Raw genomic sequence first — 18,223 nt, 5'->3', positions numbered from 1 at the left:
TGAATATACAGTGAAAATAATATCCTTTAACATTTTTCACAGGTATTGAATCATTAAATGAAACATATATGACTGTTTTCTTTCCTAGTAAGTAGTATTAGAAAATTTAAAATTTGGGGGGGTGGGTGGAGTGCCCTGGATATCAGCATATCCTGCAGGATTACGTAATCGCTCTGTGCTATCCACTTTCTCAGATGAATGGATGTCCTAGTTTCAGCCACTGTGAAAGGATAAAACAGCTCATTAAAGTGTGCCAGATGCTTCGTTTGCCAGTATTTCACTAAAAAGGGAATACTGTTTAGCTTTAAGAATTCTGTAATAGACTCAAAAAGTTTGCCATTACGAAATGAAAGTGTCCCTGTTAAAAATGTGTGAAAATTTCACCAGTGAACTATGTTTTAGATACTATTTAACGTTTTTTTCAAAAGTCTCTTTAGATGCAAGAAAATGAACTTTGAACATGCACAGTAAGTTTGAGTTACTGAGATTTCAGCCTCTGAACTTTAGGCACAGGACAAGGGTTTGCATATGAAGTCTGTCAGGCATCCCTTGATGTTGTTTTCAGTGCGACAGTTTAAATAAGGTGGTTACATATATAAGTAGCAGACAGTTTAAATAAGGTTGTTGCACTATGTAAGTAGAGGACTGAGGCCAATTTTGCTGAGCTGGAAAGACAGACCCCACCAGATTATTCGAGCCACGTGTAAAGAATCTTGAATATGTTGATTGCAGCTTGAGAAATGGCAGAAGGGAAATTAGCCTGACTTGACTTCTTTTCTTTTTTTTCTCTTTTCCTTTTGTTTTGCTATTAACTCTGAAAAGTTGGCCTCTGTATTTGATTCAGTGCCTTCATTACATCAATTCCAATAAAGCTTGGACTGTTCAGTTTACATTGAACCGTGGGTACACACAGTGGCAGCCCTGAGAGCCATTTGGTCGGAGGCACCTTGCAAATTAGGGAAATGAGGTCCTGTGTGGAGGTGGAAGGGCAGGTCGGACCTGGTGGTGGTGTCACGTGATTGGGATTTCCCGGGTTCAGACACAACCTGTTAGTGCTGGGGCTGGGTATCAAAGGTGCAAAAAGGTACAAAAAACTGCAAATCTCTGTGGAACTGACCATCTCTTGGACCAGCCATTGTCTGTAGCCTGGTTGCATCAGCAGATGGGCCACTTCTGCTCAGGAACGCCTGCCGTGTCTGGAGCTGTGCTCGGGGCATTTCCTGGTTTACACAGACCTGGAGCTCTGCCAGTGTTGACAGAGTTAAAGCCTTTCCCTTCTCGTGATCGATTAAAAAAAAAAAAATTAACTACAATACAATTGCCACTTGTTCTGCATTACTCACCTTGCCTGCTCAGAGCACATCCACTCTCCCTGTTACAACATGTTGGTATAAAGTATTTTAACGATTGAGAAAGCGGTCTGGGAATATTCGAAGGGCCTTTAGCCACTGGCTTGGGTACTCAGGCTTTTCTGTTCTTGGTTCTGCTTTGATAAACTAGCCTAAAACCCGGACTGCACTCTTTTGGGGACTGTCAACTGCCAAGGATGCAGAGCCAGAGAGGGTGTAGGCGGAGACGAATAGACCTAACTGACATATAGGGATAGATGAAGCAACATTCTTCGGTTGACTATTAACTATATTCAGGGCTTGGGTGCAAAACTATAGGAAGAAGTGAACTGATGAATAGGTCGTGCCTAAACCATTTCCGTTTCAGTTAATAAATCACGGACTGGCCTCGGATCATAGTTGACGATGCCAAAACGTTGATGGGGAAAAGGTGGAGACAGACCCAGGAGGACTTTTGAGACCGTTCACCCGTGTACAATGTATCACAGTAGTGTTTCTAAACAACACTGATCCCACCTGGCCTGGTCCCATGGTTTTGTGGCCTAAAACACAGAATTTAACCTCTAATGCAAACCTCGTCCCAGCAGCCCAGTGACTCTGTAGCAGTCATTTAACCTGGGCTTGTTTTTCTACATATTCCAAGGCTAATGGCATGAGGTTTCATAGTTCTCAAAGGACAAATTGATTGTATTGCTGTTTGTTAGCGAATACGGCAGTCTGTCCTTCAGACACTATATAGTAAACAGATTGATAAAACAGGTTAATCTTTTCACCATTTCTGGATTAAAATGATTAGCGAAGATGTGTCAGGAGGCTGCGTATTGTGGTGGACTGAGGGGAGTCTTATAGGAAACGCTGGGCTCACTGTCATTCGCCAGCCACGTGACATTGGTCTACCAACTCACGTTTGCTTATTGATGGAGTGAGGACAGAAGTCACCCATTTTTAGCGTGGTTACGAGGTGAACTGTGATCATGTCTGTAAAACTTCTAGCTCAGACTCTGGCACACACCTGCCACCGATGGTCGTGGTGGCTGATAAATAATAATGAACATATTTGTCGCCCTGGAGAGAGGCAGCGTATGTGCGTTGGTGTGGCCCTTCCATTACTGGCTGTGACGGTCCCAACAGAAAGAGGCGTTCGTTTCTTCTTGAACTTATTCACCACTTACTAACTCAGCACCACATCCTCCAGTAGAACTTATGAAGCATATGCGTCCATTTGGGGGTAGATGTGTTTAAAAACAAATTCATGGAAAAAGTATTACGAGAACCCTGAGAAGTATGCTTTAAATCTCAGAATGGGAAACATGGTAAGTGTTAATAAGTAAATTGGATTACTAAAGGATGTGCAGGAAATAATGTTAGTCTAAAGACAGATGAGAAAGAGTGTATTATTGTCATAGTTATGTTTTCTGTTTCCCGTGTCTTCCTTGGATCTTCTCATTGGGTCCTTTCCCCAAGTAGAAGGCCAAGAGGGGCATCCAGATTTAAGCGTCTTGAGTCACATGATTCAGAAGCCTGTGGTCTGGCTCTGCGATGCTGGGGCTCCAGCATGAACCAGTCCTGTCCAGGCCCCAGGGATGGGAATAACCTGGCCTTTGGGCATCGCCTGACCTCCCGTTTCCTAGCAACTTCCAACTGCTCAGCGGAATATTTTGTGGCGTTCCTAATTTATACTTAACAGATATTGGCTGTGTCTAAGGCTGGCTAATTTCCCATTATGACTTGCAGACAACCAGTTTAATACATGAATAAGCAAGAGAAAGGACTCCTAGGAAGCTGCACTCCCCATGTCCCCTTCTCACCAGACCCTCATTTTCCTTTGGGAAAGTAGAATTTACCAAGGACGTGCCAATACGATGCCACTTCTCTCAGAGAAGACCGTGTGGAACAGTTTTCAAGTAAAGTTCTCCATTTGACTTTTTTCTGTTAGCCCAGCCTGTATTGATGAATATTTATAAATCAGCTACATCCATTATCAAAGAGGTGGCTCTTTGCTTAGAGAATTCTTTTAAGCAAACGTAGACTGGTAGCTTCTGCTCAGTTTCTTCCTGTACAAATGGGGTGGTGAGATGGGGTGATTTCTCAAACTCCTTCCAGCTCTCAACTAACATGAATCTGGTGAAATCATATTTTTTCTAATATTTGACATTTCTGGGCTTAGGCTCAAATTTTCCCGAGGTGCCATTTTTATTTTCCTCCTTTTTATGACAGTTCAAACTCTTTGGTCCCAATATGGCTTTTTATTCACTTGCCTGTAAAAACCATTGTTCTCCTCTGCATCCTCATTTTTTAAAAAGAACCGGTTTTTTTTGGAACTAAGTATGGTGAATGACCTCTGGTTTCCAGGGGGTCAGAAGTTTTTTTGTCTCGGAAGTTCAAATACCTTCAAGCAAGAAACCATAGAAGTATGTGCTCTGGATTATTTCTGTACGCTGAGTAACGCTGCCATGATGGCATGTCTTAGTACCTGCTGATGTAGCGTTGTAAAAGTCATAACTCTGGCCGAGTATGACAGCTCTCAGTGTGACACGTTTTCCTGGATGTAGGTGACTGTCCACCTACTGGACACCATCCTCTCTTTCTTTCCTCCTCGCCCCCTGCCGTACATTTTCGTCCTTAGCATCCTTGTCACATCGACATGACCTTGGTGATGGTATAAACCACTGGGTAAGTTTCACAGCTCTTTTAGCATTTTCATGACTGATTTGAGCCTCCTTGCCGGCATCTACAGAGAGCGACAGCTGCCTCCCTAATTTGTATTTCTCGGCATGGTTTTTCACAGCGAGTCTGAATAAAAGGGGACTGTGACCTGTTCAGTAATGGGGGATGGAGAAGTAGAAATAGAACAGCAGTGAATAGAGAGAGATTCAAGTTTAGTTTAGCAAGATAAAAAGCGTTTAATTACATTCGTTAGATAAAATGGCAACAGATTATACCCAAGAGGGAGGCTGTTCTGTGAGGATTTCCAGACGGGGTTTACGCTAAGGTTTGGACCTTCTGTTGTGGTCTGATTTAGGACAAACCTTTAGTCCTTCCCTCCCTCCCCACTTTTTCTGTGTTTTTCTGAGGTTGTCTTTCAACACATATTAACTGACAGGATGATCTTTTTTTTTTTTTTTTTTTTGCGGTACGCGGCCCTCTCACTGCTGTGGCCTCTCCCGTTGCGGAGCACAGGCTCCGGACGCGCAGGCTCAGCGGCCATGGCTCACGGGCCCAGCCGCTCCGCGGCATGTGGGATCTTCCCGGACCGGGGCACGAACCCGTGTCCCCTGCATCGGCAGGCGGACTCTCAACCACTGCGCCACCAGGGAAGCCCTCAATTTTTTTTTAAAATCTTGATCTACGAACCCCTAATTTTACACGTATGTGGCCTATTCAGAGTTTAAATTTGCCCTCCAACCGGCCGTCTCGTCCGTCCATTATTTTTACTCCCTCGTCGAGTGAACACGTTGCTTTTCTTCGTGTAGGCCTCAGTCCCTTAGTTTCTCTTGATCATGAACCTGCATTGGGATTTCAGTATCTTCTTGCCTCAGTTGGATTCGTTGGTGGGCCTTTCGTTGGTGGGCCCACATATTTTAAAGAGTGCTCAAACCATCACATGGCCAGCTTCGAATGATCACAAGCTGAGCCCGGCCACAAAACAATGTCCCAGGTCTGGGAGGAGGCGTGAGCAATGAACTTGTCATGAACTTGTGGCGTCTGTAAGGTCCCTTGGCTCGCCGACCTCGCCTCCCTCCAGATGGACAGCCTCATCTTGGGTGATGCTCTTGTCCTCTTTCTCAGACTCCATGGCTTGCTGGACAGTACTGAGAAAAGTGCTCCGGTGAATTCTAGGGCACGTTTGCGCCAGCCTCGGAGGAGGAGACCTCCCTGCTCTCGCCTCCCTCCCTCGAAGCCTTCCCACACCCCTGGAGTGATGTCAGCTTCCCGCTTCTGCACGTGACCTCACCTTGAGAACCAGCCGGGGCCTGAGAACATCGGCTCTTAGCCAGCTTGCCCGCCCTCCTCCTCCGCAGCATCCCGTCTCCCCCACTTTGTCAGGTCTTCGCTACACTTTGAGAACCACCTTCCTGGCGCCACCCTGTCCCGGGCCTCCTGCCTATTTGGCGGCTTCCAATGAGGCCGCCACCTAGCGGTTCTCACCGTGGCCATGGAACCTGGGTCCATGCATTCTGTCTTTGATTCTGTCTTCCCTGACCTAGATTTGAACTTGACCACAACCCTGGGATGTCTGTCTGGCTTTGACACAACACACCAGCTCACGTCGCCACTGCTGACCTCTGCTCCATTGCTCATTTGCCTTCTGAGTGTTTTTGCGGCTGACGGTATTAACCGCTGTAGAGTATTAAGCCATACATCAGCCTCGCGTTTTCACCATGGATCTTGATCTCTCTGGAGTCTAAGCCCGTTCCTCACTGGCGCCCCCTCCTTCCTAGGGGTGATCCTTCCCTTCCTCCACAGGACCTCGTCCATCTACCAAGAGACCACACAAGTGTGTCACACACACACACAATACCCTTGATGTCCCTTTGGGCAGACCCCAACTCTTCAGTGACAGGACACAAAATAACTTGGCCAACAGTGACCTACACAGCATACAAATACATAAGGATCACATTTTAGAAGAAGCGTTTGTTTAGAGGCTTCACAATATTACGGCTTCACAGCGATGCGTCTGCAATTCCCTTGGTCCTTCCTCAAGGTTGCAAAATGGCTGCCATAGTGGCAGCCATCACATCCTCACAGAACGTCCTTATTCAGTTCTTTCAACAGATAGTTTTTGAGTATCTGTTGTACTCTTGGGATGCATCTCTGAATAAAGCAAACAAAGGCTTTGGCCTCTTGGAGTAAGCATTACCTCTGAAAGGAATCGGGGCTGGGCCAAAAGGAATGGCTCTCCTTTTATTAGGAAGAAGAAAAAAATAAATCTCAGTAGATTTGCCTCCCATCTCCCTGGTGCTGGCTTCTCTGCTTGGTTCTAGGGCCAGCCTGGGGCCTGTGGCTGAGCCTCCCTCCACAGGAAGTTAGAGTGAATATCTGGCAAAGGTGAATGGGTTTGCAGAGTTGACTTAGAATGATCTCACTCCCAGGACAGCTGCCCTGAGTACAGTGGGAGTTCCATTAACAAGGGAGGCTTCACGGGCCCCACTGGAGAATAAAACTTGAGACGAGGAGTGGAGGGGATGAAGCTGGAAATGCAGAAAGACAAATGTTTGGATTTTATCTCGTGTACAGTTCCGAGAACTTTTTTTAACAGAGATGTGATATCAGATTTTCTGAATAGGCACTTTATGCTTGTAACAGTTTTGAGAAAGCATTTAGATAAGTACACTTTCCTTATCTGTTGAGCCTGATTTGATGTTAAACAATAGAAAGGGGAATAAGTCTAGTCCTTCATGCAAAATTGATAATACGGTAATAACGGCAGGTTTGTGTACACATGATTATCAAGAAGTTTCTTAGGATTACCCAAAATGGACATTGGTACCTCCTAAAGCAGCACCTCTCAAATTATATATAGCAAGAGAGAGCTTCTCTTTATTCTTGCCAATTCGTTGTGGACTGGTGCCTTTTTTTTTTTTTTTTTTTTTTTTGAATACCACGCCACGTGGCATGCAGGATCTCAGTTCCCCAGCAGGGGTCAAACCCGTGCCCCCTGCAGTAGAAGGGCGGCATCCCACCCACTGGACCACCAGGGAAGTCCGGACTGGTACTTTTGTAAAATAGAATAAAGATGATGTGGCCATGTCATCTTGCTGTAGAAGTTCTTAAATGCTTCCCACTTTTGGTGTCCATCTCCTCATGGCCTGGCACCTGTCACAGGCCACACTTGGAGTCATGCCCACCTGGTTTTCCTACAAGAAGGAAGAGCCCAGAATCTAGACAGAGGTCCTAGTGCTTGCCAGTCACGTGACCTTGGGCACAGCGCACAAGTGGTATCCGATTCACCTCCTCCATGCGTGTGATGGAATAATCTTCCTGGCTTGCCCGCTTGCCTTAATAGGGTTCTTTCAGATTCAATTAAGGTAACGAAGATCCTTTGTACAGAGTCACCCATATTTCAATAATAGATACCATTGTTTGCTGCTTCTCGAGTTTAATTTAGGAGGGAAACCATCTCTTCTTTTCAGTGGTGAGAATTGAACGCCAGCTCCACTGTTAGCGATCCAGGGGGGTCTCATTTTTGCAGGAACAGACTTCTTTCTGTCTTTCCCACGTGAGTGGCAGAGGGCACCGGGGGGCCTCATCCCCATGAGGGGTCTGACGTGCAGGCACGAAGACCAGGAACTTCCTGCAGGGTTTGCTGGGAATTCATGGCCCAGAGCGAGGCAGAGCGGGGGTGTCTGCCTGCTTCCCTTGTATGCAGGGGAGGAGAGGAAACCCAGCAGTGAGCAATATTCAACATGCACAGCCAGCGGGAGGAAGGGCGGTCAGAGCAGCAGGTGCAGGGCCAGTTGTTAAAGGCAGGAAACCGGAAAGGCATAAGAATGGAAGAAAGAAGCCATGGAGGAGGCCTGTATTCTTGTAACTCAAGGAAGCGCTCGACCAAATGTTAATACGTGTGGTTTTCAGGACATTTATGCGGTTTGGAAACAAGTTTGTGACATGGCCACAATGGCAGCTAAGATTCAAAAGAGGAAGTGTCCCACGGACACACTTAAGGTGCTCGGGCCAAACATTGGGAGCTGTTAGGCATATAGCCTTTGTAAGCATTTACTTGCCAAGTTTGGGGGAAAAAAGATCACAATGTCTGTGTTCCCATTCTGGCCTGTTCAATCTAACTTTGTTACAACTTCCCCCAGTGGTGCTCTGTTTCTGGGTGCTGAAGATTCTGGATTCACTGACTTGTTAAAAATAAAACAGGGCTTCCCTGGTGGCGCAGTGGTTGAGAGTCCGCCTGCCGATGCAGGGGACGCAGGTTCGTGCCCCGATCCGGGAAGATCCCACATGCCGCTGAGCGGCTGGGCCCGTGAGCCATGGCCGCCGAGCCTGCGTGTCCGGAGCCTGTGCTCTGCAACGGGAGAGGCCACAACAGTGAGAGGCCAATTAAATAAAACAAATGTGATGCCCCCAGAATATTCTGGAGTGACTTTGGAAATGAAACATAAATTCATTCGGAAAATGAAATTAACATATTTTGTTTGAGAGTCATTGTGTTGATGTTTCACACTTTATTTGAAGTTAATGGAAATTCTTCGCGTCTCATTAGAGTCATTGGCCTCAGGAAAATTCTTCATGAGGTCTCTTCTGTTTCACGTTATTTGTGGGAGTGTTGGTTTTCACCTTTGAACGATGGGTAATGTTTTCAATGAGAAGAAGTATGTGTTATTTGTCTCTCTTTAAGCCGTGTATTAAAATAGTCTGACAGTTCATTTATGTAAAAGATGCTCCAAGTTTCAAACAAATGCAAGTAGAATATAGTATCAAGCTGTCCACGTCCTTATAGAGCAGAGGTTCAGCCTCATTTATTAGGGCAGCGCTACCCAGTAGAAGTAAGATGTGAGTCGTGTATGTAATTAACATTTTTCCAATAGCCACACTTAAAAAAATTTTTTGTGAAATTAGGCTTTAGCGCAACAAATCCGAAATGTTATTTCAACATGTAATAAATTTCAAAATTATTGACGTATTTTTTATTTTATTTCCGTATTGATTTCTCGAAACCTGGTATATAAAATTACCTTTGGAACACAGTTCAGTTTGTACTATTTGTGTGCGCCCTTTCCCTGGCTTTCATTCTCCAGCTCAGGTTGGCAAACTTCTTCTGTAATTGACAAGATAGGAAATATGTTAGACTTTGCCACTGTCCTGTGAAAGCAGTTACAATGCATGGCAGTGTTCCAATAAAACTTTATTTACAAAACAGATGGCAGCCCAGATGTGGCCCCAAGGCTGTTCTTTGCCAGCCCCTACTCTAACTGAATGTATTGTCTCATGTGTGTTTTAATCTTCAGAAGTTGACTTCTGTTTTGGCTTAAAGTCTGCTACCAAGATAGCTATTGTGATGAATTTCATTCAGGAATATTTAGGGCAAATGTATCAGGAAACAAACTCCATTGTTAAACAATGAATACTCTGGAGCTACAGGAACTTCCCACCCCGCCTCCTGAACTTGCACCTTGCAGAGGAGCAGTGTAGCTAGGGGCTTTAATGCAGACTTGACCCTCACTCTCCCCTGGCTCTGTCTCAGAGGAGCTTCGTGACCCTAGATAAGTTAATTAACCTCTCTGTGCCTCAGGTTAGGCATCAGTAAAACGGGAATGAGGATGATCGCTACCTCAGAGTTGCCAAAGTTCAAGAAAAGCTAGCATTACAAAGTGAGCCTGGTGCGTGGCACTTAGTCCTTGGCACACGTGAGCCTTCATTCTTGCTGCTGCCATGACTGCTGCTGCTACCAGTCTGTTACTACTAATAGTAGTAGTTCTGCTACTACTACCACCACCACCCTAGAGATCCAGAAATACAGTCTAATCCGGGCACCAGAACAGATGCACATCGGCCACCCACAGACGCTCATAGCATCTACTCACATGAAGTCTCTTTGGACTTGAACTTGTGGATAAGTAGAGGAGTTACAGCATTCTAGGGAAGCTTTGGCAGAAGCTGCAGAGATTCTGATGTTGGAAGAAGTGGGTACCTATTGTTCCTCTGTCTTGGTAACTGCGGTGTGATGTGGCTCAGATCACTCCTTCTTTGGACCTGTTTAATGAAGATGCTGATAGCTGCCCTGCCCACCTCACAGGGCGGCAGAGATGAACACATGACATCTGGTCTATACAGTGCTGTGCAAATGTCAGCTAATAGCATTTCCCAAATGGCTGCCTCTCCTCACCTTATATCACAAATTTAATTTGATCATCATGGACTGATTTAACTCATAGGGTGGCTGTAAGGGTTACGAGAGATACATGTAGAGCGGAAATGGGTCGCTGTTCCATGAATAGGTAGCTGCTGTTTTTATTAAACACACCACTTTTTTATCATAAGCCATCCCTTTAGGTTTCTAGCCATCATTTGGACTAGAAATACTATTAAATGACCTTGTTATACAGTGTGGCAGATAAAATCCCCAAATTCCATGGTCTGACATGCTGGAACGTAATAGAAAGTTGGCAGAATTAAATTGCAAGTTATTCTTCTCATCAGTAATTAGTTTCTGACTGATTGATTAAAATGTCAAACTGATGTTGACACAATATAAACAGGGAGTCCACAGTGTCACCCTTTCGTAGAACAAGAGCCTGTCTCACATATAAGGCATCTCAGTAATCACCTTTCCTTAGAGGTGGAGGTTGGGCAGAGATAGAGGAGGTTATAAAGCTTCACACTGCGGTGATCACCTTCCTATTCTGTGAGGGGCTCCTAACCGTTGGCACCAAAAGTACAGAAATGCATCCACCATGAAACAAAGGGGGTCAGGGATGGAGCCAGGGATGGAAGTGTTGACAGGAAATTTCCTGGTGTGGGGACTCCAGGGTTCCACTTTATTTCCTTTCATTCAGTAAAAGCTGAACAGAAAACAGCAAAGGGTAGAACCAACCTAAATGTCCCTCCATAGGGAGCTGATTAGACACATTCTAGGAATGACAGTGTGCTGCTGGGAAAAAACACGGGAGATCTGTGTGTCCTCACAGGGAATTCTCCAGGATGATCTTAGGCAAATAGAGCAAAACGTCAAACATGTCTTTGCTTTTTTTAAAAAAAAAAAAAAATGAAGCTTGTATTTATTTGTATGTGCACGCATGCATCTGTATACATGCACACACAGTCCTACATTTATACATGGCATAGAATACGTCTGGAAGAAAACACAGGAAACTGGCAAGGGTGGTTTTCTCCAGGAGAGCTGTGGGGTTTTCATTACATATATTCTCTATATTTTTGATTAAAAAAAAAAAAAACCTTTGCATGCATTATTCTTTCATTTAATGATAATGGAGAAAACAAGGCTTTACTTGTATCTCCCAATGTCTTTTACATCTGTCCTCATTAAATACTATGCTGAAAAGTGCCTTCAGTGCATCTTGACCTGAACTCTTTCCCATAGAAACACATTCCAGTTGTGTCATATGAACAACTGAAAAAACTAGGCGGGTATTGAGCTGTGTTTTCGGCTTGTTCTCTAGAAACGCATTTTGAGGACTGCTTGGACCTTGTGACTGGTACGCTTTAGAGTTGAGGTCAAGCCAGCATTAGAGTTGGGTTTTTCTGCTGCTGTTCTCATGAAAGTAAATCAACTCTAGTTGGGCAGAATTAGTTTCGTTAAGGTTTTCTTCCACCATCCATCTATTTAATTGTTCCATTCCAGTGTAAACATATAGTGGTATCAGTATCGCGACTCCTTTTGCCTCTAAGTCTTAGACTGAATAGAATCCATGTCCAAAGCTACTTTAGTTGCAGGTTTTCCCCTCAGTCCTTCCCTGTGATGTTGTTTCATACATTTGTAACACATTTAGATTCTTCTGTGACGATCTGAGTTATTTCCTGGGGTGATCCTACAGGGCTCATTCTTTTGCTGTAAAGTTCTGCGGATTTTGACAAATGTATCATGTCACAGAGCCACCGTTATGGTATCATATGGAATAGTTTCCCCAACCTAGAATTTTCCTCTTCTTTATCTATTCAGCCCTCCCCCAGGTCCTGACAACCACTCATTTTTCTACCATCTCTATAGCTTTGCCTTATTCAGAGTATCATGCAATTGGAATCACATACATACACTTAGCACTATGTATGTAAGGTTCCTCTGTGTCTTTTGAGGGCTTGACAGCTTTTTTTTTTAAAAAAGATCTGAATAATATTCAGTTGAATGAATGTACCCCAGTTTCTTTTTCATTCACCTATTGAAGGACATGATGATTGCCTCCAGCTTTTGATGGTTATGAATAAACCTGTTATAAACATTCACGTGTATGTTTCTGTGTGAATATAAGTGTTCAACTCAGTTGGGTAAATACAGTCAGCCCTCCTGATCCAAGGGTTTCACATCCGGGAATTCAACCAAGCTCAGATCAAAAATATTCAGGAGAAAAAATTCCAGAAAGTTCCAAAAAGAAAAACATGGATTTGTCACATGCCGGCAACTCTTTACATAGCAGTTACGTTATATTTATATAGCTATGTAGGTAGCATTTACATTGTATTAGGTATTATAAGTAACCTAGAGATGAAGTATACAGGAGGATGTGCATAGGTTATATGCAAATACTACACCATTTAATATGAGGGACTTGAACATATGTGGATTTTGGTATACATGGATGGTGGGGTCCTGGATCCAATCCCCTGTAGGTACAGAGGAATGACTGTACCTAGGAGTGTGATTGCTGGATTATATGTTAAAACTATGTCTAGCTTTGTAAGAAACTATCTTCCAAATGGGCTGCATCGTTTTGCATTCAGCCAGCTGTGAGTTAAGGTTCCTGCTGTTCCATATCCTTGTCAGCACTTGATATTAATCAGTTTTCTGGATCTTACCATGCTAATAGGTGTGCAGTGGCATGTCATTGTTTTCATTTGCAGTTTCCTGAGATATCTGTTGTTGAGTGTGTTTCCATATGCTTCTTAGTCACCCCTATAGATTCTTTGATGGTGTCTCTGATCAGATCTTCTACCTTTTTAAAAAATTGGTTTTTTTTTGTATTGTCAACGTGTAAGTGTTCTTTGTGTATTTTGATTACAGTCTTTTTCAGCTATGTATTTTTCAAACATTTTCCCAGCGTATTGCTTGTCTTTTCATTGTCTTAACAATGTCTTTCACAGAGAAGTTAATTTTAATGAAATCTAACTTAGCAGTTTTTCCTTTCTTGTACTGTGCTTTTGATATTGTTTCTAAGTTATCACCAAACAAGTACATTGAAACAGCTGTAAACAGGACCACCCTTTCATTTATGCAATACAGTAGGATAAGTGGGTACCTATCTGAGGTGTCGAGTCCAGTGGTCAGCAATTTAGTGAGAAACGCATAAGATTCAGCTCCTGCCCAAAGGAATTTATACTCTTATGAAGGTTCACATGGATATGTCTAATGGATATTAAAAAAAAATTGTGAGAAATAGATTCACAGACATAGAAAACAAACTTATGGTTACTAAAGGGGAAAAGGGAGGGGGATGAATTAGGAGTTTGGGATTAGCCAATACACATTATTATATATAAAATAACGAGGACCTACTGCATAGCATAGGGAACTATATTCAGTGTCTAGTAATAACCTATAATAGAAAAGAATCTGAAAAAGAAATATATATGTAAAACTGAATCACTTCGCTATACAGCTGAAACTAACACAACAGTGTAAATCAACTATACTTCAATTTAAAAAAAAATGTGACAGGAGGAACAGCATGGACAAGGTCACAGATGGTACCAGTTGGATACATCCTGAACAGTTTTATTGAGGAGGGAGTATTTGAGAAACCCCTAAAATATCCATGAAACTCAACAGTTAGAGACAACGGGAGGACATTTCAGGTGGAGAAGTTGGCTTCAGCCGAGATGAGACAGGAAGTGAAGGTTTTAGTCAGAAAACAGCTAGAGTTATCTCTAATTTGACTAAAACGTGGAGGGTGTGTGTGGGTGTATTGACTGGAGAGGTAGATTGGAGCTTACTGGGGGGGGCCTCCCATGTGAAATTGAAGCCCTTGTTTTAATTTGGGGTGCGCTGTAAGTTCAGGAGCAGGGAGGGGGTATAATAGGGCTAAGGCTGTGCCTTAGGAAGGTTTCATGTACGCATGTGTATATTATTTATGTTCAGAGTTTTCTTCCCATTAAGTAGTTGGGGTTTGTGTGGATCTGAGGTGCGGACCACAGTTTCCACCTGTAACAGACCTTGAAGTTCCTTGCTTTTCAACTGTGCTCGTCTGGGAAGGGTGTGGTTGGAAGGCTGTACTGGGTGAGTGAGAAATTTCCACGCTCTGTAATCTGACCCCCCGGGGCTGACCAATAGCTTTAACCAGTCGCGTAACCATGATGCTTCCCCTTCCTCACCTGGGAGGGGGATGCGGTTGCCTCTTTTCTCAGAACATGGAACTTAGCAAGTGGCAACAACTGTGTCAAATGTTGAACTGCCCCAGAGAGAAATGACTGATGTGAGACAAAGACCCTTTGTCTCTAGTTTAATTGGCTTTTGTTTACTTCCTTTTCAAGGTCAGGAAAGTTATACTGCTGCTTTAGTAACCATGCTTTTGAAAACCGTTCAAAGCATGATAAACTCATGCTGTTTATTAACCACTTTGGAGAATTTGATGTAACAAAGACAGCAAATAAAGATGGAGAGGCCTCACGTCTTAATTTTTTGTTAAGTTGTTAATTAGTAGGGAGTGAGGACCGGAGTCTTGTCGCCACTCAGTGTAAGGTTGGGCATGATATCTTATAAGTGTGACATAACTGACTTGGTAAACGCTAATGTAATTTTTAATTCTTAAAGTTGATGAAGGGTTATCAGGCTTCTAAAGATGTGTTTGCTTGTTTGTGTTTAAAGTTGAATTAGGGTAAAGGCATATCCCATGATCATACTGCAAATACAAATATTCCTAATATATTAAATAGTCTCTGTAATCCTGGTGTCTCTCACTCCACAATGTTTACTTAGCAAAATGAAGAATCATGTAATGGTTTTACCCAAGAATCAACTTATTTTACATTTCTTGGGATGCTGGATACTAATCCTCCACGATACGGACTGTGTAATAAGTCCCTCCAATGCAGAGCTGGTATGTAGGTAGATAAAGTTTACAGTATTTCACAGAGGAAGACAGTCAGGGGCCATTAAAAAACACAATGAGAAAAGTAGAACTCTTTCATTTTAATTAATTTTAGAATGTTATACCACTCACTTTGAGAAACAATCTACCAGTGTTGGGTTGAAGGTAAATCTTATCGATATAAAGTTTTAAAAAATTATTTTTGTATTAGGCTACTAAGGTAGGGCAATAAAACAAGTGTTGGCATAATGCTCAGATCCCACGTCTGGTTACTCTGTGCTCTGAGGACCCGTGTGGCCAGGCCCAGGGCTTGCTTCCATATTGCATTCCAAGCAGATCGGAACCAAAGAGAACCTGCATTTGTCGGGTCAGAGCAGGGACTGGGTTTGCTCTGGGTCGTCCCATACAGTTGCCTCTGGTTGCTCAGTTAATGGAAGGTTCTTAATAAATACTTTTGATTGATGAAAACAGTAAGTAATGTTTACTTTTACCTCATCTCTAAGACATTGAGATCCTATCAAGTGGCTAGTTTTTAGACTTTGAATAAATTAAGCATCTTCTTAAAAGGGAGAGAAGGACCACTTCTGGAAATAAATTGTAGCCTGTGTTCAGAAGCGCCCGCATGAGTTATCAAGTTGCATTTATTATTAAAGCAAAAGCAGTCGTCATTAAATACGTTGTCACCTGCGGGCTCCTTCCACGGGATGGAGTTCAACGTGTTCTGAGTGTGTTCTTCTGTCCACTGTGGTGTATCGGCTCTTCTCGAGCGCCTTTCCTTGGCAGGTGGTATCCAGGGAGGAGAGGCAGGTGGACTCGCAACCACGAGTCAAGGAACATTTGAATTCTGTCAGTCCTCTGACGCTGAGACACAAAGTAACGGTGTTGTCAGCCTTTCGTTGTCTGTGTTAATGGGACCAGTGACTGGAGACAGATCTGCACAGTTTGCTATTTGATTTCCCAGAAGGTGTCCTCTGTTCACTAGTTGTTTCTGTGTATAGATATTTGGCTGCACTCACAGTGTCGTGTGCCAGTTTCTGTTCTACATTGCCGTGGCCCTTAGAATTGTGATTTTTTATATCACCTGTATTTACACCAGGTCAGCACCTGACAGGTTGTCCCTAAGGCCCCCTCCTTAGTGTTAAAGTGTTTAGAAAATGTCTCCATGTGCCCAAAAGACCAAGTGTTCTGGAAATGCTACAGTATAGGGTGCGTTCTCTGCCCGGATTTCATTGTAATCTTTTCCCTAAAGAAGTTTCTAGCTCACTCCTTTGAGAATTATATCCTCTGGAAATATGCCTCCGGTTTTATAACACGTCAGTAGAAAAATATGGTTCGTATCAAGTTTGATTCACATACTAGTTTTCAGGAATGCAGAGTTCTTTGAGCTTTAATTGTTTGATTTAAGCAAATATTAACTGGTTTGAACAAGTCATTTAGCCTTGCTCACTTCCAGTTTCCTTATCCGCAAAATGCAATAACATTACTCATCTAACCCGCCCATCGGGTTTCTGCCTTCGAGTGCTGTATGAGTTGAAGGATTGCTGTGGGTACCTCGCACATACAAACAAGAGGACTTGGTTCCTGCAAGGCTGCTAAACAAGCATTTGAAAGTCTATGTGTATAATCATCAGTAGATCTTTGAGGTTAGAATAAAATTCTTCTTTTAAAAAATTATTAATGTTTTTAAGATTATGTATTTTATGGTTGCCGTCTTAGACTATAAAAATAATATAGGCGTATTAAAGGAATTGAGAATCTGTTGATTAACATCTATGAAAAATGATTCAAAAATTAAGGCAAAATAAAATACCTGGCTGACAGAAGTTAGTATTGAGAAGGAAACTTAACTTTGAGCTTCCTGTCAGCCAAGGCAAAAAGGGTAATACAATGCATTTTCTACTGTGTGTTCTCTTTTAATCACTGTATCTATTTTCAGTTTATTTTGTCTTGCCTTAATTCCTCTTTGGCACAAGGTGCGTAAGTAAGTTACCGTGAGTTATAATAGTCATCAATTTATGAATGTAGAGTCAGATTAAGCATGTCATTTCTTCTAGAGAGAAGAGTTTTCTCCCCTGATATCAAATTTAAAAAAAAATTGCTCTCATAGATCCATGTTAAGTGATATTACATAACAGTGGATGACAGCAGAGTGAAATAAGAGTCACTTCTGTGCCAGTCCTGTGTCCTTGTCCAGCTTGTTCTCTCCCTTCAGGGTGTCTCTTCTCTTCAGGAGACTCTGAGGCATGGAGAGGGTCTAACCTCAGCAGTAGAGCTGGATTTCCCACCACCCGCTGACTCGGTTTCTAGTCGACGTAATGCTTAATCAGAGTGTGTGTGACTTTGGCCGTCAGAGGACAGTTCCTTCTCTCTGCAGTCCTGGCTGGCCCCTGCCGGCACCACCTGACCTCGGCGTGGCAGGCTGCATTCCCACCCCACCCCCTCTCCCTGGACTCTTCTCAGGGCTTCTCCATTGGTTTCTGTGAGACCTCAAATGCTGAAAAGCATTAGAACTTCAAGGGTCCACAGGTAATTAACTATTCTGTTTTCTTTAATTAAATAAGCGCAGATTGAGTGTCCTCTTACCGTGGACAGGTGACTATTTCCAAGTCCACCATCACACTTCTTATTGTCTCTATGCAGTATTTTATTATTATTTTTTTGTGGTACGCGGGCCTCTCACCACTGCGGCCTCTCCCGCTGCAACTAGAGGAAGCCCACGCAGCAATGAAGACCCAACGCAGCCAAAAATAAAGAAATAAGATAAATAAATTTATAAAAAAAGAAATGCCCTACTTCTTGGCTGTGCCCGCTCTGTCTCCCCATCCCCTCCACCAGCCCTTAGCAGCCACCTCTCTACCTTCTGTCTCCGTAGATTTCCTGTCCTGGACGTCTCACATGAATGGAATCACGTAACACGTGGTGTTTCGTAACTGGCTTCGTTCACTTAGTATAATGTTCTCAAGGCTCATCCACGTTGCAGCATGTAGCAGCGCTTCATTTTTTTACGGCCAGTAATATTGCGTTTTATGGATAGACCATTTTGTTTGTCTTCTCCTCGGTTGATGGACATTTGGGTCGTTTGCACTTTAAGGTTCCCTTACAGCAGCTTCGCCCCTGATCTCCCTGCTTCTCTGCCTCTGTGTCCACGCTGTTTAAAGTAGG

General features: G+C 43.3%; 1 protein-coding gene across 3 annotated transcripts in view; it reads left to right on the top strand.

The window, feature by feature from the left end:
- Positions 1–18,223, top strand: part of MYO10 (myosin X) — a 215,532-nt gene that overhangs the window by 156,625 nt on the left and 40,684 nt on the right. The window lies entirely within an intron of this gene.

This window comes from Aethalodelphis obliquidens, unplaced genomic scaffold, assembly GCF_003676395.1.
Source record: "Aethalodelphis obliquidens isolate GAN/ISIS:26980383/991018 unplaced genomic scaffold, ASM367639v1 scaffold29, whole genome shotgun sequence".
NCBI classification, from domain to species: domain Eukaryota; kingdom Metazoa; phylum Chordata; class Mammalia; order Artiodactyla; family Delphinidae; genus Aethalodelphis; species Aethalodelphis obliquidens.
Note: the sequence above shows the minus strand (reverse complement) of the source record. Positions and strands in the feature narration are given on the sequence as shown.